The following is a 27,179-nucleotide window of genomic DNA, read 5'->3' on the forward strand; positions in this document are numbered from 1 at the left end:
CACAATGATGACTCTGGGGGTACGTTTATGCGACAACGATATACTAGAAGCCGAAAAGTTTTTCCTTTGCATTTTTGAAAAGTTTTGTGTACAGATGACAACGTTGTCAAAATGATCCCCAATCGCACGGATCCTTGAAAACGACTAAAAACACTATATTATGCATGCCAGGCCAGTAGTTGGTGATGTCACTTTGTAAAGAAACAGTACGCGCCTGCGCACATAAGCATTCTTCCACAGAGCGGTGAATACAAACAATGAAGATGGCGAAAGCATCGAGCAATTTTGTCTGGACGGACGATGAGATTGCTTTATTACTACAAGCCTTGAGCAGCACAAACACAGTCCTGTAGTCTGCCATTGTAGATTTTAATGTCTCATGCGTTGTTTTGAAGTACTCGCGCGCATGCCTGAACACGTAATACGCATGCGCATGACGTCATCGTTTTCACAAATCTGCATTTTTGTATGTTTACGGGACATCAACATTTGCTTTAGTATTTCAGTAGGTTTAAGTTGATGTATTTTTTGGTAAATAAGTTGGATATGGCAAGAGAAGTTATTAAAATTTGTATTTTATGACCTTCCACCAAACTGTTAGAGCTGTATTAATTGTTTGATATTTTAGAGTTATGTTTCTTTGTCGATAAACAGTATGTCCTCTAAGGCTACATTTTTAAATATAGATTGTTCTAAATCTAACCATGGGAGTCTGTCTTGTTGAACCATTGTCTAATGTACAGTAAGTGAGTGGATACAAATAATTATACCAGTTTGGTGCATTGAGTCCCCCTAGCTGTTTGGGTTTCTGAAGATTTTCAGTTTAATTCTTGTTTTTTTGCCTTGCCAATATAATCTGGAAGTTATAGAATTGAGAGATGAGAACCAGCCTGTGGTTGGAAGTACAGCAGTCATGGAGAAAAGATAATTAATTTTTGGTAGTAAGTTCATTTTAACTGCTGATATTTGGCCTATTAGTGAGATTGAGAGTTTATTCCATCTCTCTAGATCATCTTGAATTTTTTGAAGGATTGGTGTGAAATTGAGTCGAAACAATTCATTCAGGTTGGGTGAGATGTGGATTCCAAGATATTTAATAGAAGTAGATGTATTATTAAATGGGAGATTATTGACCTCAGCATCCCAGTTGTGTTCTGTTATTGGAAGAATCTCAGGTTTAGATCAGTTGATGGAGTAAGCAGATACCGAACCATAAATGTTAATGAGATTACAAATAGCTGGAAAAGATGTTGATGGTTTAGATACGAACAATAATATATCGTCAGCATACAGACTTATTTTATGGTAATATGACTTGGTTTGCAAGCCACATATATTGGGATTTTGTCTAATGGAAGCAGCCAGGGGTTCTATGAACAGGGCAAACAGCATAGGACATAAAAGACATCCTTGTCTAGTTCCTTGGTGAAACTTGAATGGATTGGAGATGTAGCCATTAGTTATTACTGATGCCATGTGGAAGTTGTAAAGTATTTTAATCCAATTAATGAAATACACTACCGGTCAAAAGTTTTGAAACACTTGACTGAAATGTTTCTCATGATCTTAAAAATCTTTTGATCTGAAGGTGTTTGCTTAAATGTTTGAAATTAGTTTTGTAGACAAAAATATAATTGTGCCACCATATGAATTTATTTCATTATAAAACAAAAAATTAATTTAAAAAAAAAGTTTTTGAAATTGATGAACAAATAATAAAGTAGCCAATAAGTGCCCAACATAGATGGGAACTCCTTCAATATGGTTTAAAAAGCATCCCAGGGTGATACCTCAAGAAGTTGGTTGAGAAAATGTCAAGAGTACATGTCTGCAAATTCTAGGCAAAGGGTGACTACTTTGAAGATGATAAAATATAACACAGTTTTGATTTATTTTGGATTTTGTTTAGTCACAACATAATTTCCATAGTTCCATTTGTTATTCCATAGTTTTGATGACTTTACTATTATTCTAAAATGTGAAGCAAAAAAAATTATAATAAAGAATGAGTGTTTCAAAACTTTTGACTGGTAGTGTATGTTCCAAAACCAAATTTGTGAAGTGAAGCCATTGCACCTTTTCAAATGGCTTCTCTCCATCTAGCGATACTACAGCACATGAATATTTAGGGTGGTAGTGGCAGGAAGTATCCTTGGTTAACTATTATATTAATTCTACGTGTGTTCTCTGCAGACTGTCTTCCTTTGATGAACCCTGTTTGGTCGGAGATGAAATAACGGATTCTAATCGGATGGACAATGCTTTGCTGATTATTTATAAGTGACACTGGATGATAATTGCCACATTGTGTTGGGTCTTTATTTGGTTTTAGTCAAGTCATTTTTATTCGTATAGCACTTTTCACAACACATAATTTCAAAGCAGCTTTACAGAAAATCATGCTTTAACAGAAAATGAAACGTAGAATCATCATTGTGTAGTTTGATTAAATATGATTGTAAATTGTGTATAAAAATAAATAAATAATAATTATATTTAGAAGGCCAGTGAGCAAGCCGAAGGTGACTGTGGCAAGGAACACAAACTCTATAAAATGTTGGTTAATGGAGAAAAATAACCTTGGGAGAAACCAGACTCACTATGGGGGCCAGTTCCCCTCTGGCTAAACAGAATTAATATAATGCAAATATTAGTTATTTGTGTGCACTGCTAGTCATGGTTTACAATTAGTAAACTAAGTAAGTGTTAAGGGTCAGTGTTTAATCAAAGATTTTGTATGAACTGTAAGATTAATGTCTAAAGTCTTTGAAGTCCATCCTGGATTAACTCTAGACATTCACATAGATGCATTGTCCTTTGCTAGTTGGCTGATGAAGTCTTGGTTGGCAATTAATTGATAGTCTATCTATACCATTTCAAGAGTATGGTCCATCAATAGACATAGGTGATGCAGGCAGAGATCAATGAGGTGCATCGCAGTTCAACCGGCAGGTAATTTCAGTGAAGTTTGTGGGGTCCATCCTAAATCCAAGTTTCAGGCAGTGGCATATGAAGTATCCAATGTCTTACAGTTGGAGTTGGCATCAGTTCATCCTCTGAAGTCCATCGTAAAAGACTGAAGTTATGTCTGGCTAGTACCAGCTGTAGTTTGTCATCATCACTCAGCAACACGTAGTAGTGGAGTCTGACACCAAGCAGGAACGGAGCTGGATCTGGCCAGTTCTGGTAACCTCAGGATATGAATCCAGGGAAACACAAGAAGACAGAGAAACAAATAGAATATTATTAGCGTAGATGCCATTCAGTTTATTGCAGAGTTATAGATTATGACAAATGTTTCTGCGAATGTTCCTGGTTCAGGCAGACCTAACTAAAGCAGCCTAATTGTGCATTAGCCATTTCAAAGGGAAGAACACTCAAACAGCCCTAAGAGAGAATACAAACATGTTTCAGGCAGACTACTCTATGAGGACGTGCCAAAAGAAGAACCATACTGGAAAAGAAGTGGAGGGGGGCAGATTGAGAAGATCCACAAGTAATATTAATCTACCTAGTGAATGTCTAAGCAACATGCATCCACCCAGTGAATATCCAAGCAGCATGCATCTATCCAGTGAATACCAAGCACAGTGTCCGATTTTGATCAAGGGAACACAATGACAGTATGTGCCATGGGCTAATCAAGATCTTGATGGACTAATAGCCCACCTTCCAGATATCCACGAGGGAGCTGGAAAATTTATCAGAATGGTGGAAGAAGAAACAATGGGCACGTTGCTGGCTATTGGAGACAAGGTGCATCTAATGAGCAGATGAAGAAGAATGAGCAGAAACTAAAAAACCAAGAGAGAGAGAGCTGCAGAGAAAGCTGACACAACTACAACTGGAAGAACTACCTGGCAAGAGGAAGAAGTTTCAAGCTACAGTATAGGACAAAGAAGAGGAGCAATCAGCAGTAATGGCTCCTGTGAACATGCCTGTACCTGCTGCTCAAACCACAGTAGTGGCACCTGCACCTGTTGTCCAGAATGCAATGACAACAGCTGGAAATGCATCACAGCCACCAGCACCAATTGTAATCTACCTAAAACCAGAACATTCAAACAACAGAAACTGGAACAGACAACAACAAGGGGGAAGAGGAAGAGAAAACAGTGGCCAGCAGAGAACTAATTGCCCACCAGGAATATGCTGGGGATGCAATCAGCCGGGACACAACAGAAGAGACTGCCCTACTAATCCATGGCAAAATGATCAACCACCAAATCCAGGCAGTAATTCATGGCAGCAAGAATACCAAGCTCAAGCACCAGGTCCAGTCAACCCTTGGTGTGGACCACATCAGGGCTACTAGGGCTGCCTAGAGGATCCTACGGGAAGGGGTCAGCTTCCAATGATATCATCTGATGCTAACCAAGAACCTATGCTGCAGGTTAAAATAGAGGGCAAGACAACACCAGTTATGCTAGATACTGGAGCAACGTTCATGTGTATAAATCCAAATTATGCCTCTCACCTCCCCAAGTCTGGAAAATATGTAAAGACAGTAGGATTCTCGGGACTTACACAGCTAATTCCAATGATGGCTCCAGTTAGCATAAAAGTAAAAGATGCAGAAATAAAAATTCCCATTCTAATATCAGAACAAACAACTGTTAAATTGTTAGGAAGGGATGCCATATGTAAAATGAACTTGCAGATATGGTGCTCTCCAGAGGGAATATACATAGACAGCAGGGGAACCAAGCAAATGACTGTCACAAAATTCCAAGAACCCCAAGAGCCACAAGCAAACATATACTGGTTAGGAGGTTTAGGGAAAAATATAGAAGAAACTGTCAGCAAATGGGAAAAATACATCAAAGAGCAGCTTTGTGAATCAAGCTTGCCAAAAACTGAATTCCATTGTACCATAATATATGATTATGGTAGGGACCCAGAGCTTGAAAAGAAATGGTTGAATGACACAAAAGGACAAGAAGTTCCATTGAGTTCACAATACATAATTGTAAGAACAGAAGGAGCAGCACTACAAATTGAGAAATGTAGTTTAATTGAAAAATGGTTTCAAGTACCAGATTCAGCTACACATGTTACCTTATAGGGAAGTAAGGGAAGTCAGGCAAAAGACTTAGGACCAATGGGGAAGAGAGCAGAAAGGAAAAAGTGGGAAGAAACAGATAATCCTTTACTTTTTTAATCACCGGAGAAAACATACCTAAAAATTCTGTGTTCAACCATTATGAAAAAGAAAAGAATGTGGATTCAAAAACAGTTGAATTGATGTTAGAAATGGGAAAACAAGTACCAATTGAATTGTGGTCTCAACATGATACAGACGTAGGTTTAGTGAAATCTGTTAACCCAGTCAGAATTAAACTCAGGAGAGGTCACGTGATGCCATGCAAGGAGCAGACATGTAAAGGTGAGCTCTGCGCACTTTGCTAGTTTTTTTTTATATTAACAATTTTTTTGATTCCATTCAACAAATTAAATAAACATTGCAGAAAATGCGGAATAAAATTATGTACAATTAAACCCTTCCCCCCGAACACCCCCACCCGACACAAACACTCACCCCAGTGGTCATAAATATAAAATAAATAAAAAAATTAAAAAAACACGCACACACAATAAATAAATAAATAAATAAAAAGCATATTTTCAAAAAAACAATCAAATTGCACACACATATTTAAAACTAGAGATCCCTCTCCACTACCCCTCCCCGAAAGCTTTCCAAAAATGCCAATTATCTGCCCCATTTCCTGTCAAATAACCCCAGATTTCCCAGCCTTCTATACATCCCTTCCTCAAAGGCTGCCACCCTTCCCATCTCTGAGCACCACTCATGAAATGAGGGCGCTCCAACCAACCTCCAACCACTTAAAATAACCTGTCTGGCGATCATGATGCTCGTTAGGACCCAACTCTTTTTGTGCCGATTCTCAACGTTGATGACCACCCCATCGCCCAAAATATAGAGTCAAATGCAAAGTGAAAGCCGAGTGCCCAATACATCACATATAAGACTTTGAACTTTCAACCAGAACTCCTGGATCTCAACACACCCCCAAAAGACATGAGTTATGTCTCCAACCTCTGACTGACATTGCCAGCAGCTGGGTGTGTTTTTAAGACCAAGCCTATACAATCTGGAGGGGGTCCAATAAAATCGATGTAAAATGTTAAATTGCATAAGGCGAACCCTTGCATCTCTAGATGCAGACTTGAAATTTTTTAGGATCCTAGCCCACACCCCCTCCTCCAATGTCAAGTTTAGATCTTTCTCCCATAATTTTTTGAGAGAATTCAAAGTTCCGTCCCCCAGACTCTGAATTAGCAGGGAGTAACACACTGATGCCTCATGACCCTTCCCAAAAGCAGCAATCACCACTCCCAGAGTATCTGCCGCACTGGGGGGGTGCGTGCCACTCCCAAAAACAGTGCAGAGTAGGTGGCGCAGCTGTAAATACTTATAAAACTGAGATCTGGGAATGCCAAAATGTTGAACCAAATTTTCAAAAGGTCTCAATACTCCACTCTCATATAGGTCACCAAGTGTACTGAAACTGAAAACAGATACTACGGATGGCCGCAAAGTATTTATGTGTCCCAAGCAAGCACTGTCCTTCATAGAAACAATAGGTGAGTAAGCCATTTTGTGTTTCTCATGTAGCTCCAGAGTGGATTAACTCGCTGTATTTACTCTGGCTGTCAGTGGAAGCTGGGCGCCATTTTTGTTTCTGTTTGTGTTTGTTTCCGCCTAGCGGCTGGAGATTGTGGAATAACACTCCTTCAAGAAACTTTTGCATGGACGAATTGAGAATGGATACTAAGGATGGCTGCAAAATATCTACATGCCTACACAAAGGATGTCTTTTATCAAGTTGACTGACTGAGTAAGTCACGGTGTACTTTTTTTATGCGGCCTCCGAGTGAATTTGACTCACTCAATACACTCTGGACCATCAGAGGAACCGGGATGCCTGTTTTGTTTCTTTTTGTGCTGGTTCCACCTACTGGCTGGAGTTTGTTTTGTGGAATAACACTGCTTCGGGACAGTTGTGGATGAATCCGTTCGTTCTTTGTGCTTATGCCTTCTGTTGGCTGGAGTTTGTTTTATGGAGTATTTTTGCAGGACATTGGAATGATTATGTCATCTGCTGCACTCATAAACAGCTGGCTCACTGAACACTTGTTTGTCTCTCCGAGGAAACTGAACGGCTTTAGATCATCTGGAATTTGTTTTATGGAGGAACACACCTTTGAGACAGTTCTGTGAATTAATCTACACGTTCTTTGTGTTTATTCTGCCTATTGGCTGGGGTTTGTTTTACAAAGTATTTTCTGTTATGTAATTTTGCCTCAGAATAATTTGTGCAGAAGCACTGGACTTGAGCAATCTGATGGCAAAGTTGTTGCGGGGGCTCTCGTAGGCGTACATGGACCTTTTGAGTTTAGAGGGATTGACGCCGGTTGGCACTGTCGTGCGTGGGGTTAATGCGCACATTTTTCATTTTTCTGTTTGTTTTGTTTGGGGGGAGTTCGGGGTTTGATTATTGCATTAATGTTGGAATGTGGTCTGTATAATCTTGTTTTTGACATACAATTTATTTTTCTATTATATCGAAATGTCAAATGTTAATATGAGTGGGTTATCTTTCTCCATGTGGAATGTGAATGGGTTGGGGCACCCCATAAAAAGAAGGAAGATTATTTCTTTTCTTAAGCATAAGCAATGTGATATAGTGTTTCTTCAAGAAACACATCTTTCCTCGCAGGAAGCTGAAAAATTTGGGAAGATATGGGGTGGGCATGTTTTCTTTAGTGCTGGCTCAAGTGAGAGCAGGGGAGTCATTATATTGATAAATAAACATCTACAATTCAAATCTCTCAACCAGATTAAAGATAAATTATTGCTTTAGCAGAAATTCAGGGGCAAAGGATGGTTTTGACTAATATTTATGCGCCTAACGTTGATGATTAGGGCTATTTTATTGATCTTGAAGGGATGTTGCAAGCCGCTGGCACCCCTCATAATATAATATTGGGAGGAGACTTTAATCTTTTGATTGACTCAGTCCTTGATCATAGTGAAGCAAAAGTGTGTAAACCCCCTAGAGCAACATTGACGCTTCACAGGATGTGTAAAAATCTTGGTCTTGCAGATAAATGGCGACTTTTGAACCCATCTGGTAGGGACAATACATTTTTTTCATCAGTCCATAAGATTTATTCTAGAATAGATTTTTTTTTTATATCTAAGTCCCTCATTTCATCAATTATGGATTGCTCAGTTGAATATATCTTAGTCTCAGATCGTGCCCTGGTGAGTTTAGAGATGTTGCCACATACGGAGAAAAATAAATCATATAGTTGCCGCTTTAATGTATCCCTTTTGCAAAATCCTGATTTCCAACAAATGTTAAAGACTGAAATCAGTGTTTTCAGTTACCAACTGGTCCTCAGTATCTTCTGTGGGCATGGCTTGGGAGGCATTTAAGGTGATTCTTAGGGGTCAGATAATACAGTATGTCTCATTTACCAAAAAAATCCAAAGCACGAAAACTCATGGAGTTGGAAGGGAATATTAAAAGTTCTGAGGCAAAGCTGAAGCGCCAGATGTCGTCTGATGGCCTCAGAGAATTGACCCGATTGAAATACAGATATAATACTATTTTGTCGCGGAAAGTGGGGTTTTGCTTATTCAGGGTAAGACAGTCATATTTTGAGTTGGGGGACAAAGCAGGGAAGCTTTTGGCTAGATATATAAAGCAGAGAATGTCTTTTTCTACCATTCCCTCAGTGAAATCTGCTGGTGGAGAAATGTTTACCCTGGCCATTAATATTAATAATACCTTAAAGAGTTATATCTTGATCTTTATAGTTCCACGTCTTTGTCTACTGATGAAGATATTAGAAAATTTGTGGAACCATTGGAACTCCCTAAATTGATGACTGAGCAAAAAAATTATCTTGATTCTGAGATAAACTTGGAGGAGCTTGACGAGGTAATTAAGGCCTTACCTGTAGGCAAGGTATCTAGGGCTAGATGGTTTTGCTGCTGAATTTGTTAGATCTTATGCTACAGAATTGGCTCCACTTTTGTTAGAAGTTTATACGGAATCATTAAAGAATGGAAAGCTTCCCCCAACCATGACACAAGCCCGGATCAGTCTGATTCTTAAAAAGGACAAAGATCCAAATGAGTGTAAAAGTTACCGTACAATTTCCCTAATGCAGCTTGATGTAAAAATGTTGTCAAAAATTTTGGCTAACCAATTAAGTAAAGTTATGACATCTCTTATACATATAGATCAGGTGGGGTTTATTCGGGGTCATAGCTCTTCTGATAACACTAGGCGTTTCATCAATATCATGTGGTCAGTAGCAAATGATCAGTCTCCGGTCACTCCCATCTCACTTGACGCCGAAAAGGTGTTTGATATAGTAGAATGAGATTATCTTTTTAAGATTTTGGAAATATATGGGTTCGGGAGTACATTTATTGGTTGTATTAAGTTACTTTATAGACACCCTGTAGCAGCGGTACAAACAAATGGATTAATTTCAGATTATTTTACTCTGAATAGGGGCACTCAGCAGTATTGCCCTCTTTCCCCATTATTGTTCTGTCTTGCCCTGGAACCATTAGCAGCCACAATAAGAAAGGAGGATGATTTTCCAGGGGTGATGGCAGGAGGTGTGGCGCATAAGCTTCTGCTTTACGTAGATGATATTTTATTATTTGTCTCTGACCCTACTAGATCTATGCCTTGCCTCCACAGAATTATTCATTCCTTTTCCAAGTTCTCAGGATACAAAGTCAATTGGTCTAAATCCAAAGCTTTGGCTCTGACAGCATTCTGTCCAGTAGCGGCCTTCCAGCCAGGCACCTTCCAGTGGCCCAAACAGGGCATTAAGTATTGGGGTATTTTATTCCCAGCAAATTTGTCTGATTTAGTTAATTTTGACCCTTTAATAAAAAGGTTTTCAAGTGATGTGGACAGGTGGGCTTAATTACATTTATCGATGATTTGGGAAGGTTAATGTTATTAAGATGAACTGTATTCCAAAATTAAACTACCTGCTACAGTCTCTCCCTGTAGATGTTCCCCTCTCTTATTTCGTGCAATTTGATAACATAGCAAAGTCCTAAATTTGGAATGGTAAACGTCCCAGACTACATTTCAACAAATTACATAGGCCGATTGACAAAGGTGGGCTAGGCCTACCCAAGATTTTATTTTATTATTATGCGTTCGGTCTCAGGCATTTGGCTTATTGGTCCCTTCCACCTGAAAGAACCCCTCCCTGGTTTTCTATTGAACAGGAAGTCCTTGCCTCTATTTCGCCATTGCAAAGCCTTTCTATCAAACTAACCGGAGAAGTTAAGTCACACTCCGTTATTTCATATTTGCACATGATAGAGGGGGTTAAGTATTGATTCTGTTTGTAAATGTTTTTGCTTTTATTTGTTAATATATGAATCAATAAAAAAAAAATAATCTAAAAAATAAAAAAATTATTAAACTCAGACCAGGAGAACAGCTACCAAGAAAGAAACAATATCCTTTAAAACAGGAGGATGTAGAAGGTATTAAAAAGCCTGATCAAAGCTGGGGTATTGATTGAGACAGTAAGTCATTGTAACACACCCATATTGCCAGCTGCTAAGGCAGACAAATCAAAATGGCGCTTAGTGCATGACATGAGAGCAGTTAATGAGGTAGTGGAAGACTGGCCTGCAGAGGATACAAATCCACATATGCTGTTGACTAATGTTCCTCCTGCTGCCAATTATTTTACTATCATTGACCTGTCCTCTGCTTTTTCAACATTCCTTTAGCAGAGGAAAGCAGACAGCTTTTTTCATTCACCTATCAAGGTAAACAGTATACATACACCAGAATTCCCCAGGGATTTAAACATTCACCACATGTGTTCAATCAAGTTTTGAAAACAGATCTGGAAGATCTTAGACTAGATAGCACATTGACATACAGTATGTAGATGATCTGTTAATTTGCTCAACAACATTAGAACAATGTCACCAAGATTCTATCAAAGTGCTCACTATATTGGCTAACAGAGGCCACAAGATCTCTAAAGAAAAATGGCAATACTGCCTACCACAGGTAGAATATTTAGGACGAATATTTAGCTCTAGCAACCCCAGACTATGTCAAATCATTTCATTTGTATGTAGCAGATAGAAGGTTTGCGTCATAGATGGATATGCGTCTGCAGTCTTAATGCAGGAAACCTGTAGTGGAAGAAAAAAACAACCAATTGCTTATTATAGCACCAAATTGGACGATGTAGCACAGGACTACCTGCCATGTTATCAAGGACTTGCAGCAGTATATATTTTGCTTTTGACAAAGATTCCACTGTGACAATGGGCTACCCAGTAATAATCCATCACAAAGTAGCAGAACTATTAGATAACTAACTGGTTTGATAAGCTATTTGGATCCGGGAAAGAATGGCTTACTAAAGTGGGAATAATAATAGCTGTAGCTTTTGTTATTTTTGTGGTGTTGTTTTGTTGTGTTGTGCCTCTCCTCAGATCAATGCTGGCCAGTGCTGCAGCCAAACAGATGATCAATGTGTCTGTAAAACCTTCTGGAGTTGACATTGGGGCCACCATGTACACTATAAGTCCTGGACTGGATGAACTGGACAAAATAATGTAAAAATGTTTTACACAAAGATTGGTAGGGAAGGGGAGCCTTTTATTTTTGACTCTTTATTTTCAATTTTCTATTGTTTTTGAATAGCAAGGGAGTCAGCATACTCATTGTATTTTCTTTTATCCAAAATTAGGTAGTACTTTAGATTGGGTAGAGTAGGCAGGAAGATAGAGGGTGTTATGTTTATTATTTTGGCATATGCCCCTTCTTGAAGTTATTATTTCTTTCAAAGTTAATGATGTACATTGTTTAATCAAGCTATGTACTCTTTGAATATCATTTATTGTTTGAATTATTTCTGAAGTTACTATTAACCAAGTAAATTACTTTTGAATGAAGTATAGCATGTATTTATGAACTTTAAAAAATCACTGGAAGTGCCAGTGGAGGGCCAGAGGATAAGACATCACAAAATGAAGAAAGGATCAATGAGCACCTCCGTGCTTAGCAGCAAGAGCAAGACTCTACTGGTGGTTTAAAAATCCGCTGTCTGCTCCAACACCACCAGATAGCACTCCAGGCTACTGGAAATGTCTGTGAGTTCCTCTGGCACTGTGGGACATATAATACACTAAGTAATCTGCTGATATTGTTTAATTACTGAAGTATGTTAACCTACTGAAATAAGTCTAATCACTGATGTACTCTACATAACCGCAAGGCTAAATTTGCACGCCCATGCTTTTATACAAGAATTTGATTTGTGTTACCCCCAAGAAAGATTTAGTTAGGGAGATGAGATCTTTTACTTCCTCCTAGCCAAATGTGGAGGGAGATGTTAGGTCTTGTTTCTCCTCCGGGGTGCAGCTCCATAAGAGAAGTCATTGTTAGAAGAATGTGTGACTTACATTTGTCACGTGGTAGGAATGAAGGAGACTGACTTGTGAGGTTGCACTCTGGGTAAGGGCAATAGAGGTGAGACTTTGAGAAGTCTCAAAGGGGGAATATATAGTATATTTTTATGTTAGTATGAAATATAGAAAAGGTACTTATATAGAATAGCCTGGGCATTATGAAATCCAGGAAAAGTAGTATGAGGCTGTAAGGCCTACGTGATTGTGGCTGTGAGAAACACGGTGCACTCAGCTGTAACAAACACAATGATACAGGCACGGCCAGTAGTTAAGTTACTTTATTATGATTAAGCTACTCTGTTCTGTTCTATTCTATTTACATAAAATATATAATTTCATAATAAATGAATTTAAAAGGTTCTTTTTTTTAAATAGACTGACTGCTGGGATTCCACCATTAGAAAGAATCTAGAGGGCCTGTGAAATAATGGTGGCAGACAGAAAAGATGGAAAAGCATGCCTATTGGCTAAGATAACAAGAGAGGTGTGCTTATGAGGTAATTCATGATAACAGAAGTGTTTAAAGATGAGAGTTTGGAATGAGAGATTCAGATGGACAGCTTGCATCTCAGGTTTTGTTGTTTTGCTCAATAAATCCTAACTTTTGACATCTGGAACTCCTGACTTCAAGAGATTTTCTTGCTGAGAGGGAAAGAGACTTCAATATTCCACGACATGAGTTGATGGATAAATTAGGTGTATGCCTGGATAAATAGATGAGTCTTTAGTCTAGACTTAAATTGAGTGTGTCTGTGTCCCCAACAGTGTTAGGGAGACTATTCCATAGTTTTGGAGCCAAACAGGAAAAGGACCTACCTCCTTTTGTGGATTTTGATGATCTAGGAACTATTAACAGGCCAGTATTTTATGATCATATTGAACGTGATGGCATATAGCATAGCAGAAGGTCACTTAAGTACTTTGGAGCTAGACCATTCAAAGCTTTGTATGCAGTTACCAGAATTTTACAATTAATATGAAATTTAACAGGTAGCCATGTAACGACAATAAAATGGGGCTAATATGATCATATTTCTTGGTTCTAGTCAGCACTCTGGCAGCTGCATTTTGAACCAATTGAAGTTTATTTATTGAACTTTCAGTACATCCTCCAAGAAATGCATTACAATAATCTAGTGTTAAGGTCATGAACGCATTAATTAGTTTTCCGGCATCAGCAACAGAGAGCATGCTTCGTAACTTAGCAATGTTTCTGAAGTGTAAGAATGCTGTTCTAATGCTGTTGGAAGCCCCCGCGGGGTTCTCAGTGCACCGAGCGGACAGAGCGAAAGACCTCTCAGGTAAAAGAAGGGGTGGTGGTGTATGTTTTATGATCAGCAAATCCTGGTGTGATCAGAGGAACATACATTATATCAAGTCTTTCTGCTCTCCTGATCTGGAATGTCTCATGCTTCTGTGTCGACCATTCTGGCTACCGAGGTAATTCACAGCGGTCATTACCACTGCTGTGTACATCCCCCCACAAGCTGACACAGACCGGGCACTCAAGGAACTGTATGGGAGTATAAGTGAGCAGGAAACAGCGCACCCTGAGGCCGCGTTCATTGTGACCGGGGACTTTAACAAAGCCAATATCAAATTAGTCGCACCAAAATACCACCAACATATCAGTTTCAACACACGAGGGGACCGGGTTTTGGACCATTGCTACTCTCCCTTCTGGGATGGCTACAAGTCCCTCCCTCGCCCACCATTTCGCAAATCAGACCACTCTTCGGTTCTCCTTCTGCCCGCTTACAGGCAGAAACTGAAACAGGAAGCACCCACCCTCAGAATGATCCAGTGATGGTCAGACCAATCAGATTCTACGCTACAAGACTGTTTTGATCACGTGGACTGGGAGATGTTCCGGTCTGCCTCTGATGACAACATTGAGGTTTACGCTGATACCGTAACGTGTTTCATTAGAAAGTGTGTAGAGGACTTTGTTCTGACCAAAACAATACGGGAATGCGGAGGAGCATAAACAAGCCAGTTATGCCCTCCGCAAAACTATCAGAGCAGCCAAACGCCAGTACAGGGACAAGATTGAAGGACAGTTCAACACCGACTCTAGAAGCATGTGGCAGGGAATTAATATCATCACGGACTTTAAAGGGAATAAAAACTCTGCCGTGAACACCACTGCCTCTCTCCTGGATGAGCTAAATACATTTTATGCTTGTTTCGAGGGAAACAACACCACCCTCGTGGAGAGAGCTCTCGCAGCCGAAGCTACAGAGGTTAGTTCACTCTCCGTCTCTGTAGCGGATGTAACCCGATCCTTCCGACGGGTGAATATCTTTAAAGCCACGGGTCCAGATGGCATTCCGGGCCACGTCATCAGAGCATGCGTGAACCAACTGGCTGGTGTTTTTACAGACATTTACAACCTTTCCCTCTCTTTGTCTGTAGTCCCCACATGCTTCAAAATGTCCACCATTGTGCCTGTACCAATAAAAAAAAAAAAACGTATTAAGGCTACGTCTACATTAATCCGGATACATTTGAAAACTGCGTTTTCGTTTAAAAATACTCTCCGTCCACACTAGCATTTTCAAGAAAATTCTGAAAATGCTTACGTCCCTGTACTGCGCATAAGTAAATCGACATGCGTCATTTCCATAAGGCGTTTATTTACTTTCCGTTGCGGCAATGTACGGTCTGAACCGCAACTGTCCTCGCACTCCGCAGCTGAACAACAACAGCGAGTAAACATCCCGTCTTCTTTGAAAAAATGTAAGCTGAAGTATGTACAAACTGACATTAATCTTTAACAACACAATCAAACTGGAGAGTAGCCAAAACAACTGTGATACAACGTCGTCCACCATCTTGTTTTGGACTGAATGGGTCACATATCTGTGTCACATGAATAAAAATGCATCATCGTTTTCGAAAGCATCCGTTTTCACAGTCCACACTACAATGCGAAAACAGCGTGTTCAAATTAATCCACTTTGGAGTGCATTTTCAAAAAGCTCAGTTTTTGCGTACGAAAACGCCGTCTCAGTGTGGACGGAAGGCCAAAAAGGAGAGAAAAAGATGCATTTTCAAACGAAAACGTATTAGTGTGGACAAGGCCTCAATCACACCCCTTTATCTCGCATTTGCACGTGGTTTGGACAAAAGCGTCCAGAGTGTTTAATTCTGACATTTATTTAAATGTTGCCTCAAGCATATGGTTGAACCCTAAATGATGTATTAATATGGTCAGAGTGGATTTGGAGGGGGTTACTACACTCAGTAACCTATATGAGAGTGGAGTGTTGAGATCTTTTGAAAATTTGGTTCAACATTTTTTTAAGATTCCTAGATCTCAGTTCTTTAGGTATTTACAGCTGCGCCACCTGTTCTGTACTATTTTTGGGAGTAGTATACACCCCCCTAAAGCGGCAGCTACTCTGGAATTGGTGATTACTGCTTTTGGAAAAGGTCATAAGCAGTGGCGTATCCAGGACATTTTTACTGGGGTGGCCAAGATGGGGCACAGACCTAGTGTGGGGTGGCGATACCGGGAGAACCTTTATGAATGGCACATGATCAAAATGTGTAAATATCGCATTGCTTTGCTTCAACATCTACACATGTAAAATAAATGAATTCTTAAACTCATGTTAGCATTCACTGAATTGTTTGTATTCAATATCAGACTGTTGTTTTGACATTTGACAGTTTTCTATTCCTGTTCTATTTCAACCTATTACAGTTTCTGGGAATCTCTGGTTATTTTAACATAACATCCATTTTTAAATCAGTTATTGTTTAGGAAAAGTCAGTTACACATTTTTAAGTACAGGTGATAACTGATTGAGGCGCAATTCAATCAATCATTCAATCAATTATTCATTCATTTATTAGCTATATCTGCACTGTCCAGCAGAAATATTGTTACATTGGGTACAAATCAGTGTGTGAAATTGGCTACGAGGGCTTATAGGTGTCTGTCTGGAAACCCCAAAATTGCAGATTGAGCTCTGAATACAGTAAAAAACATAACTCTATTTACAGTGTCTACTCAGGTTTATTTTTCACATGTTCTGATAGCTTCAATTACTTTGAATATTACCAAATAAAACAGTTAGTCAAATCATTTGCGGCATTTTGCCCTGCCTCTGCATATTTAAAATATCAAATAAGGTATAAATCTTTGAAGATTTTATTGGTCTGACTGACCAATAATACACATAAAGAGCTCATAAATAACTCATGTAAAGATTTAAAGTACAGTCACAGCACAAACCCTTCCATTTCACACACAGGTTAGCCATATATATAACTTTAGCTATTGAACATATACATCTGTAAAACGCTTTACACACCTCCGTCATTAAATATTTCACATTCATCTGGAAATTCGGGATAAATTAAACGATAGATTAGATGAACATACCTCTCAAATAACAGCTTTCTTTTTGACCACAAATCGACGTCATCAACTCATTGGAAGTTGGAGGTAGACGCTAGCTCGTGTCAGCTTCGTGCTTCTAACCAACCATTATACGCCGGCGACCTGCGTCACCTGCCTGGCCACCCGCGGCCTGCCCCTCCCCCCACTAATGAAAGATCAGCTCACACAGCTTCAGTCCCACCACTACTATAATGGTCAGAAATATAAAACTGACCCTGGGTCAGTGTGACTCTAAATCAACAAATGACCTGAGATGTCATCTTATTGGTTCTTCGTTCTTGTGTTGATGAACAAGATGAACTACCAATCAGTTCTGGGGTGGCCACAGGGTGGCCAATGAGATTTCAGGGGTGGCCCAGGCCACCACAGGCCACCCCCTAAAATCGCCACTGCTCATAAGGCATCTGTGTATTACTCCCTGTTAATTCAGAGTCTGAAGGATGGAGCTTTGTCTTCTCTCAAGAGATTATGAGAGAAAGATTTAAACTTGGTATTGGAGGAGGGAGTGTGGGCTAGGATTCTAAAAAGCATCAAGTCTACATCTAAAGATGCAAGGGTCCATCTGATGCAATTTAATATTTTGCATTGATTCTACTGGATCCACTTTTGATTGTATAGGTTATCATATTTCTAACATTTAAGAAAAGAAATAACCTTCCTTCTGTTTATGGGGTGCCCCAACCCATTCACATTCCACGTGGAGAGAGATAATCCACTCAAATTAACATTTGACATTTTGACATACTAGAAAAATTAGATTGTGAGTCAAAAATAAAATTATAAAGACCACATTCCACATTAGTGCAACAATCAACCCCCGAACTTCACCCGAACCAAACAAACAGAAAGAAGAAAACCCCACGCACGACAGCGCCAACCGGCATCCATCCCTCTAAACTCAAACAGTCCATGTACGCCTACGACAACTTTGCTGACGAATTGCTCAAGTGTTTCTATACAAAAATTTGTAATACAGAATTACACAACAGAAGATAATCTATTAAACAAACTCCAGCCCATAAGCAGAATTAACACAAATAAACATGTAGATTCATCCACTTAATTGTCTCGAAGGTGTGTGTCTCCACAAAACAAGCTCCAGCCTCTAGCGGAACCAGCACAAAAAATATTTTTTTTAAAATGGGCCGTTCAGTTCTTCGGGCAATCAAATTCACTCCAATGTCCTGCAAAAAAATATTGCACAAAACCAACTCCAGCCAACAAGAGGCATAAGCACTCAAAACAAGCAGATTCATCCAGAAGCTGTCCCAAATAAATTATATTACACAAAACAAACTCCAGCTGCTAGGCAGAACCAGCACAAAACAAAATGAAAAAGGCGCTCAGTTTCCGGACAGTCGAGTGTATGTTCAGTGAGACAGGTCCACTAGGCGGCAACATGAAAATCACCAAATGGCTTACTCACTCCAATGTCTTTATGAAAGACAATGCTTGCTGTGGGCATGTAAATATTTTACGGCCATCCTTAGCATCTATTCTCAATATGGCTGGGAACATCAGTGCAAAATGACCTTCCGTTGATGTAAGAGATCTTGTATTCCTTGAGTCAATCACATTTCTCTCTTGTCGATTTGCAAAGTCTGGGAACAAGAAAATGTTCTTCAAAGAAAGACTTCCTTTACTCCTCGCCTCACGTAACACGAGATCTTTATCGGATGATCTCAGGAATTAGGCCAGAATTGATCAGTGCCTGTCTCCCTCAGCAGATCTCTGAGCCAGAACTCTGTGAGCTCGCTCAATTTCCAGCTTATGGTCTGTTATGTTAAGCAGACTCGGGAAGAGCCCGTCTAGGAATTTTACCATATCTCGGCCTTCTTCGTTCTCAGGAATTCCAAAAATTCAGACGTTGTTTTGCCGGTTACGATTCTCTAGGTCTTCCAATTTTTCCAAAACGTGTTCCAAATCTATCTTGGACGCTAGTGGATTAGCAGCTAATTCCCTCTCTGATGACTCCAGATAATCAATCCATCTCTTGACATCCGAGAATCTTGTAACCAACTCAGAGAATTTTGTCTCCATGGCAGTGATCAATTGATGTATTTAAGCAAGATCCTCCAAGTCTGCTACGACCTTATTCAGCATTGGTGACACATTCATTAATTCACGTCGGATTTCTTTCAGTTCACTGTCCGAATTGGGTCCGGGGCTTTCAGCCTGCCACTGAGGGGAATCAGCTTGAGCACGTAAGTGTCTTTTAATATCTACAGAGCCTGAAGATTTTGAATTCTTTGACATATTGTCTTCTTCGAACAGTTAAGAATCAGGGTGTATTGAATCTCACCGGTTTATGACACAAATATTAAAACTAGCAAAGTGTGCAGAGCTCGCCATTCACACGTCCACTTCTCGCATGGCGCCACGTGACTTATTTGACGTACTTAACCGATTTACTTTCACCAATGTGTTTGTTTATATGGTTATTTTGCTGTGGTAGCATGTACGGTGTGTGTGTGTGTGTGTGTGTGTGTGTGTGTGTGTGTGTGTGTGTGTGTGTGTGTTTGTGTGTGTGTGTGTGTGTGTGTGAGTGGGTGGGTGAGACAAGAGCGAAAGAGAGAGAGAAAGAGAGAGCGAGAGAGAGAGAAAGAGAGGGAGCCCAAAGACACTTTTCAGTCAAAACTGAAATAAACATAGGATATTATAGACATTGTTTGTCATTCTTATTGGATGTACTTAACCAGTGTCTTTGTTTTAATTGATTATTTTGTTGTGGTAGCCTATACGTCTCTTTGAAATAACTCAAATCATTTGGCGAAGTGATATGGAACCGTTATGCGGTCAAGACCTGGAACTACTTCATAGCCGTGTGTTTACTTGAAAAATAATTGCACACCTTAAAACGTCCATCAACCAATCAGAATCAAGCATTCAACAGACCCGTGGTTTAACTAATTTTATGGAGATGGGTCACAACAATAAAAGTTTGCCTTTTGTGTTCAACAGAAGAGATGAAGTAATACAGGTTTGGAACAACATGAGGTCGAGTAAATAATGACAGAAGTTTAATTTTGGGGTGATCTATTCTCTTATATGTAGTTTCCCAAATGCTGTTGAATGTTTTCTGCTAAACTGTGTAGAGGATGAAAGAGATTCATTGAAACATTTACTTGATTTTCCTGTATAATGCTGTAAAACAGTTTAAAGTATATAATGTATTTTAAAGTGAGACAACAGGGCTGATAAATCAGATGTAGATATTTGTTCTCAAATGCATCAACACTCCAGTCCATTAGGTGGCGGAAATTCACCAGAAGTTGTTTTGCAAACCTCCAGAAAACACAAGAAGAACTTAGTTCGGTAAGTGTTCAACATCATTGTGAGATTTATATTTATTTTTCATTTATGTTTTCTTTGTACGCTGTACATTTTTCTCTCTTTTGCGTTTAAATGACCGTGCAAACAGCTTATTATCGACGCTTTAAAATAATTATTTTTAGGAGAAACAAACAGAAATATGCGAGTTGCATGATTAATTTCGGACACATGAGCTCTTTAAATCCAGCGGCTGACTGTAAATGAGTTCAATGAAGGCGATAATACGCTATATTAGGGGAGAATGAGCACTGACAGATGGGTTAAAAGTATTTCCCCTTTAAAAACTAAAATTATGCACGTTTGTTAGAAAAAAGGCGGGACACTTTGTGAAGTTCTTTCGCTTTGCACTGTCCACAAGCCTTTATTGAACTTTACATTTACCTAGCCGGGTATAATAATACAAGTTTCATATACAAACACTTAAGAAGCAGTGGTCTATTTACACTTTTGTCTGTCTATGGTTAAACTCAAACACTTATAGTTAAGATACTTGTGTTTGTTTTTTTAGTCCATTCGTCGTTACGTTGTGACCACACTTAACTTACTAAAGGTCGGTGTACTGCGCATGCGCCTTACTTGGATCTCTAAAGAAAAGGTAAATACTATGGGGGTGGTCTGGGGGGATAGGTAGGTAACCCCCCCCCCCCCACACAATAATCAAAACAAGTAAGTACAACCCCCCAGTATTTCTACCATGATCAATGGAAACACAAATGCTACCATTTCTACCATTTCAAATCTACCATTACCTGTTTGGTTAATTCACACTTGATCAGTCTTCAGTTATGTGGCCTGAGGTAAAATCTGATTTAAATTTAGTTCCCTTTTAGTTATTTTGCATTGGACACTTTAACATCAACTAAACAGTGGTCACTTCCATATGTTCTAAACACTAACTGTAGTAAAGTGTTGGTTCATTTAGGCTGGACTCCCACTTGCGTATGATCCACTGTCATCGCACGTTTCTGTAGATTAGAATGTGTCTTATATTAAATATTAAATGCACTTATTTACATTTTTGTAAACAAAATGGTGTTTGGTGGTGGCTGACTTACACGGTCATCCACATGCTCAAAGTTGGTTTATTACATAACAGGCCTGGCTCCACAGGGGGGCCTGGGTGGGCCTGACACCCCCATTTACGTGCTTTGCCCACCTTGACCCCCACACCCACCCCTCCAACTGAAGAATCCTATGGCCAACCTTACATCTTAGAGCTGGAGGCAGGCCTGTGACATAATTACATTTAATTCATATATATACACATACACTACCAGTCAAAAGTTTTGAAACACTTGACTGAAATGTTTCTCATGATCTTAAAAATCTTTTGATCTGAGGGCGAATGCTTAAATGTTTGAAATTAGTTTTGTAGACAAAAATATAATTGTGCCACCATAATAATTTATTTAATTATAAATCTAAAATTTTATAAAAAAAAAAAATAAAAAAAAAGTTTTTGAAATTGATGACTTGGACCAAATAATAAAGAAAAGTAGCCAATAAGTGCTCAACATAGATGGGAACTCCTTCAATACTGTTTAAAAAGCATCCCAGGGTGATACCTCAAGAAGTTGGTTGAGAAAATGTCAAGAGTACATGTCTGCAAATTCTAGGCAAAGGGTGACTACTTTGAAGATGCTTAAATATAACACAGTTTTGATTTATTTTGGATTTTGTTTAGTCACAACATAATTCCCATAGTTCCATTTATGTTATTCCATAGTTTTAATTACTTTACTATTATTCTAAAATGTGAAAAAAAAAAATAATTATAATAAAGAATGAGTGTTTCAAAACTTTTGACCGGTAGTGTATATATATATAACATCATTACTTACATTTCATGTTTACATTGGATACAAGTTATTTTTCACCATGCAAATGTATGGAACCAGATTTTTTTTACTTTAAAGGGATTAGTTCACCCAAAAATGTGAATTCTGTCATTTTTTACTCACCCCTGTGTTGTTATAACCCTATATGACTTACTTTCTTTTTCTTAACACAAAGGGAGTAATTGTGAAATAATGTTGGCATTTTAATAACTTTAAAAAAGTACAAGAAGCTTTTGTATCTCATCATGGCACTTTGTTTTGTTACTAACGCTTTAAAAAATCAGTTTCAGGAGAAACAAGCAGAAATCCGAGAATATTAAGATGAATTTCTGATCAATGAGCTCTTTAAATCAGTGGCTGAATGTAAATGAGTTCAATGTTCGGTGAGAGTGGGGCACAAAAAACGATCTTATGCTTTCCTCGAGTTTGTTTAAATACATATTTGTGATTACTGGTCATATGCAAGAGGTAAACAAATCAACTAAAACACTCAAGAACAGGTTTATTTACACATTCTGTCTGTCTGTGGGTAAACTCATGTTTATATTTTAGTCCAGTTTGATGAGTTATTGGTAAAGCTCTATCCAGTGTTGCATGTAATGCATTACAAATTAATTAATTACTGTAATTAAAATACTTTTTCATTGGGGGAAAACATAAAGTAAGGGATTACTCTTAATTTTTCAGTAATTTAATTACAGTTACTTCTGATGTAATTGCATTAAATACTGCATAGACTATAGAACAATTCTATATGAAACAATGGTGAATTTAAAATCTAAATTTCACATCTAATGTTAAATTGTATGTTTTCTAATTTAACGCTGCCCCCTTAAATTCTTTGGCCAGTACATGAATAATTTATTTGATTTTATATGATATATTTGAAAGAATTAAAAGAACAGTTTCATGTCTATCCTTGTATTTTTCATCTGGTCGAGGTTGATCAGGGTTTTAGAAAGTAATTAGTAATAAGTAGTACAATAACATTTCAGACAGAGTAATTAGTACAGTAATCTAATTACACTGTAGAAGATGTAATTAGTAGTTAGTAATTAATTACTTTTTTTTAGAGGAACTTACCCAACTCTGGTTCTGTCTTTAAGGACTTTGGCTAACGTTCCAGAAACTTTGTTGTTACATCCTAAAAATGTCACTAATCCCATAAATGACTCTATAGCACTTGACGTTGTCATAAATGTATTGTTTTTGGAGAGACAGTCAATGTGCATTTTTGGCAAAATTTCTGCCAACAAAAGGACAATTTACCAAATCTGCTAAATATTTTACTTGATTAAATTGTGATTTATTCATATTTTTCCGGCTTTGTGATTGAAAGATAATTAATGGTCGCACAATACAAATTTCACCGCCACCCTGCCCAACTCGATGTACCACTCACGAAATGAGGGCACACCAGACAGCCTCCATCTCCTTAGGATTACCCACCTGCCAATCATCATGCTGGTCAGGACCCAGCTCTCCATATCTCTATCACCCACATTCAGGACCGCCCCATCACCCAGAACACACAGTCTGGGGGAAAACGAAAACCGAGTGTCCACCATGTCACACACGAAGCTCTGAGCCCTCAACCAAAACTCTTTGAACTTAACACATCCCCAGAAAACATGGGTTGTGTCTCCGTCTTCTGATTGGCATCGCCAGCAGATAGGTGTGTCTTTTAAGACCAAGCTTATACAATCTAGAGGGGGTCCAATAGAATCGAAGCAAAATCTTAAATTGCATAAGGCGCACCCTTGCATCTCTAGATGCAGACTTGACATTTTTTAGAATCCTAGCCCATACACCTTCCTCCAATACCAAGTTTAAATCTTTCTCACATAATCTCTTGAGAGAAGTTGAAGCTCCATCCCCCAGATGCTGAATTAGCAGGGAGTAATACACTGATGCCTCATGACCTTTTCCAAAAGCAGTTATCACCACTTCCAGAGTATCTGCTGCTTTAGGGGGGTGTATGCTACTCCTAAAAATAGTACAGAGCAGGTTGCTCAGCTGTAAATACTTAAAGAACTGAGATCTGGGAATCCTAAAATGTTGAACCATGTTTTCAAAAGATCTCGGCACTCCACTCTCATATAGGTCACAGAGCGTCTTAACCTCCCTCAGAATCCACAATGACCAGCAGAAAGGGGACTTATTAATACGTAATTTTTGGTTCCGCCATATGCTTGAGGCAACATTTAAATAAATGTCCGAATTAAACAATCTGGAAACTTTTGTCCATACCGCGTGCAAATGCAAGATAACAGGGTGTGACTTAACCTTTCCGGTTAGTTTAATAGAAAGTCTTTGCAATGGCAAAATAGGGGCAAGAACTTTCTGTTTGATACAAAACCAGGCATGGGCTCCCTCAGGTGGAAGTGACCAATGAGCCAAATGTCTGAGACCAAATGCATAATTATAAAACAAAATCTTGGGTAAAAATCAAATTGCTTGAAATAAGAGAGGGGGACATCTACAGGGAGAGTGTAGCAGATAGTTGAATTTTGGAATACAATTCATTTTAATAACATTAACCTTTCCAATCATAGATAAATGTAATGAAGTCCACCAGCCCACATCGCTCAAAAACCTTTTTATTAAGGGGTCGAAATTAACTAAGTAAATCACTCACATTTGCTGGGAATAAGATGCCCAAATACTTAATGCCCTGTTTAGGCCATTGGAAGGCGCCCTGCTGAAAAACCGTTACTGGGCAGTACGCTGTCAGAGCCAAAGCTTCGGATTTAGACCAATTAACTTTGGATCCTGAGAATTAGAAAAGGAATTAATAATTCTGTGGAGGCAAGGCATAGATCTAGTGGGCTCGGAGACGAATAATAAAATATCATCTGCGTAAAGCAAAAGCTTATGTGCCATACCTCCCACCACCCCAGGAAAATCATCTTCCCTTCTTATCGCGGCTGCTAATGGTTCCAGGGCAAGACAGAACAATAATGGGGAAAGAGGGCAACACTGCCGGGTGCTCCTATCCATCTAATAAAAGTATTCCCGAACCTGTATATTTCCAAAACCTTAAAAAGATAATCCCATTCTACCATATCAAATGCCTTTTCAGTGTCAAGTGAGATGGCAGCGACTGATCATTTGCCACTGACCACATAATATTGATGAAATGCCTAATGTTATCAGAAGAGCTACGGCCCTGAATAAACCCCACCTGGTCTAAAGAGATGTCATAACTTAAACGGTTGGCCAAAATGTTTGACAATATTTTTACGTCTAGCTGGATCAGGGAAATTGGACTGTAACTCTTACACTCGCTTGGATCTTTGTCCTTTTTAAGAATCAGACTGATCTGGGCTTGTGTCATGGTTGGCGGAAGCTTTCCTTTCTTTAATGATTCCATATAAAATTCTAACAAAAGTGAAGCCAGTTCTGTAGCATAAGATCTAAAAAATTCAGCAGTAAAGCCATCTGGCCCCGGAACCTTGCCTGTAGGCAAGGCCTTGATTACCTCGCCAAGCTCCTCCAAGGTTATCTCAGAATCAAGAGATTTTTTTTTTGCTCAGTTGTCAGTTTAGGGAGTTCTAATGGTTCCACAAAGTTTCTAATATCTTCATCAGTAGATGAAGACGTGGAACTATAAAGATCAAGATTTTTTAAAAGCATTATTAATATGCTGAGGTAAATATTTCACCACCAGCAGATTTCACTGGGGGAATGGTAGAAAAAGACTCTCTCTGCTTTATATATCTAGCCAAATGCTTCCCTGCTTTGTACCCTGACTCAAAGTATGACTGTCTTGCCCTGAATAGCAAAAACTCCACCTTCCGTGACAAAATAGTATTCAATCTGTATTTCAATCGGGTCAATTCTCTGAGGCCATCAGATGACATTTGGCGCTTCAGCTTTGTCTTAGTACTTTTAATATTCCTTCCTACTCCACGAGTTATCGTGCTTTGGATTTTTTGGTGAATGAGGCATACTGTATGATCCGACCCCTAAGAACTGCCTTAAGTGCCTCCCAAGCCATGCCCACAGAAGATACTGAGGACCAGTTGGTCTCCATATAAACATTGATTTCAGCCTTTAACGTTTGTTGGAAATCAGGATTTTGCAAAAGGGAAACATTAAAGCACCAACTATATGATTTATTTTTCTCCATATGTGGCAACACCTCTAAGCTCACCAAGGTGTGATCTGAGACTAAAATGTTTCCACTTGAGCAATCAACAACAGATGAAATGAGGGACTTAATATATATATATATTCTAGAATATGGACTGATGAAAAAAATGTATGGTCCCTACCAGATTCAAAAGTCTCCAAATATCTGTAAGACCCAGATTTTTACACATCCTGTGAAGTGTCAGTGTTGCTCTAGGGGGCATACACACATTTGCTTCTCTATGATCAAGGACTGAATCCATCAACAGATTAAAGTCTCCACCCAATATTATATCATGAGGGGTGCCAGCGGCTTGCAACATCCCTTCAAGATCTATAAAAAAGTCCTGATCATCAGCGTTAGGTGCATAAATATTAGCCAAAATAAACCTTTGCCCCTGAATTTCTGCTAAAACAATAATGACTCTTCCTAATTTATCTTTAATCTGTTTCAGACATTTGAATTGTAGCTGTTTACTTATCAATATAATGACTCCCCTGCTCTTACTTGAGCCAGCACTAAAGAAAACATGTCCACCCCATATCTTCCCAAATTTTTTAGCTTCCTGCGGGGAAAGATGCATTTCTTGAAGAAACACTATATCATATTTCTTACATTTAAGAAAAGAAATGACCTTCCTCCTTTTTATGGGGTGTCCACGTTCCACATTAGTGCAACAAACAAACCTCGAACTTTCCCCAGAACAGAAAAAAGAAAAACGTGCACATTAACCCTGCGCACGACAGCGCCTTCCATCTAAACTCAAACAGTCCATGTACGCCTACGAGAGCCCCCACAACAACTTTGCTGTCGGTTTGCTCAAGTCCGGTGTTTCTATACAAACATTTGTAATACAGAATTGCACAACAGAAGATAATCTATAAAAGAAACTCCAGCCCATAAGTGGAATAAACACAAAAAAAACTGGAGATTCATCCACTTAATTGT

The 27,179-nt window shown here is 38.9% G+C and overlaps 2 protein-coding genes across 2 annotated transcripts in view; both read left to right on the forward strand.

The window, feature by feature from the left end:
* Positions 1-27,179, forward strand: part of LOC127419881 (gastrula zinc finger protein XlCGF7.1-like) — a 380,158-nt gene that overhangs the window by 105,369 nt on the left and 247,610 nt on the right. The gene's annotated exons all lie outside the window — the stretch shown is intronic.
* Positions 20,215-27,179, forward strand: part of LOC127419879 (zinc finger protein 501-like) — a gene marked incomplete at its 3' end in the record, with an annotated part of 28,567 nt that continues 21,602 nt past the window's right edge. The window contains exon 1 of the mRNA XM_051661689.1: positions 20,215-20,240. The remainder of the gene's footprint in view (positions 20,241-27,179) is intronic.

The sequence above is a fragment of the Myxocyprinus asiaticus genome, chromosome 29, assembly GCF_019703515.2.
Source record: "Myxocyprinus asiaticus isolate MX2 ecotype Aquarium Trade chromosome 29, UBuf_Myxa_2, whole genome shotgun sequence".
Taxonomy (NCBI): Eukaryota; Metazoa; Chordata; class Actinopteri; order Cypriniformes; family Catostomidae; genus Myxocyprinus; species Myxocyprinus asiaticus.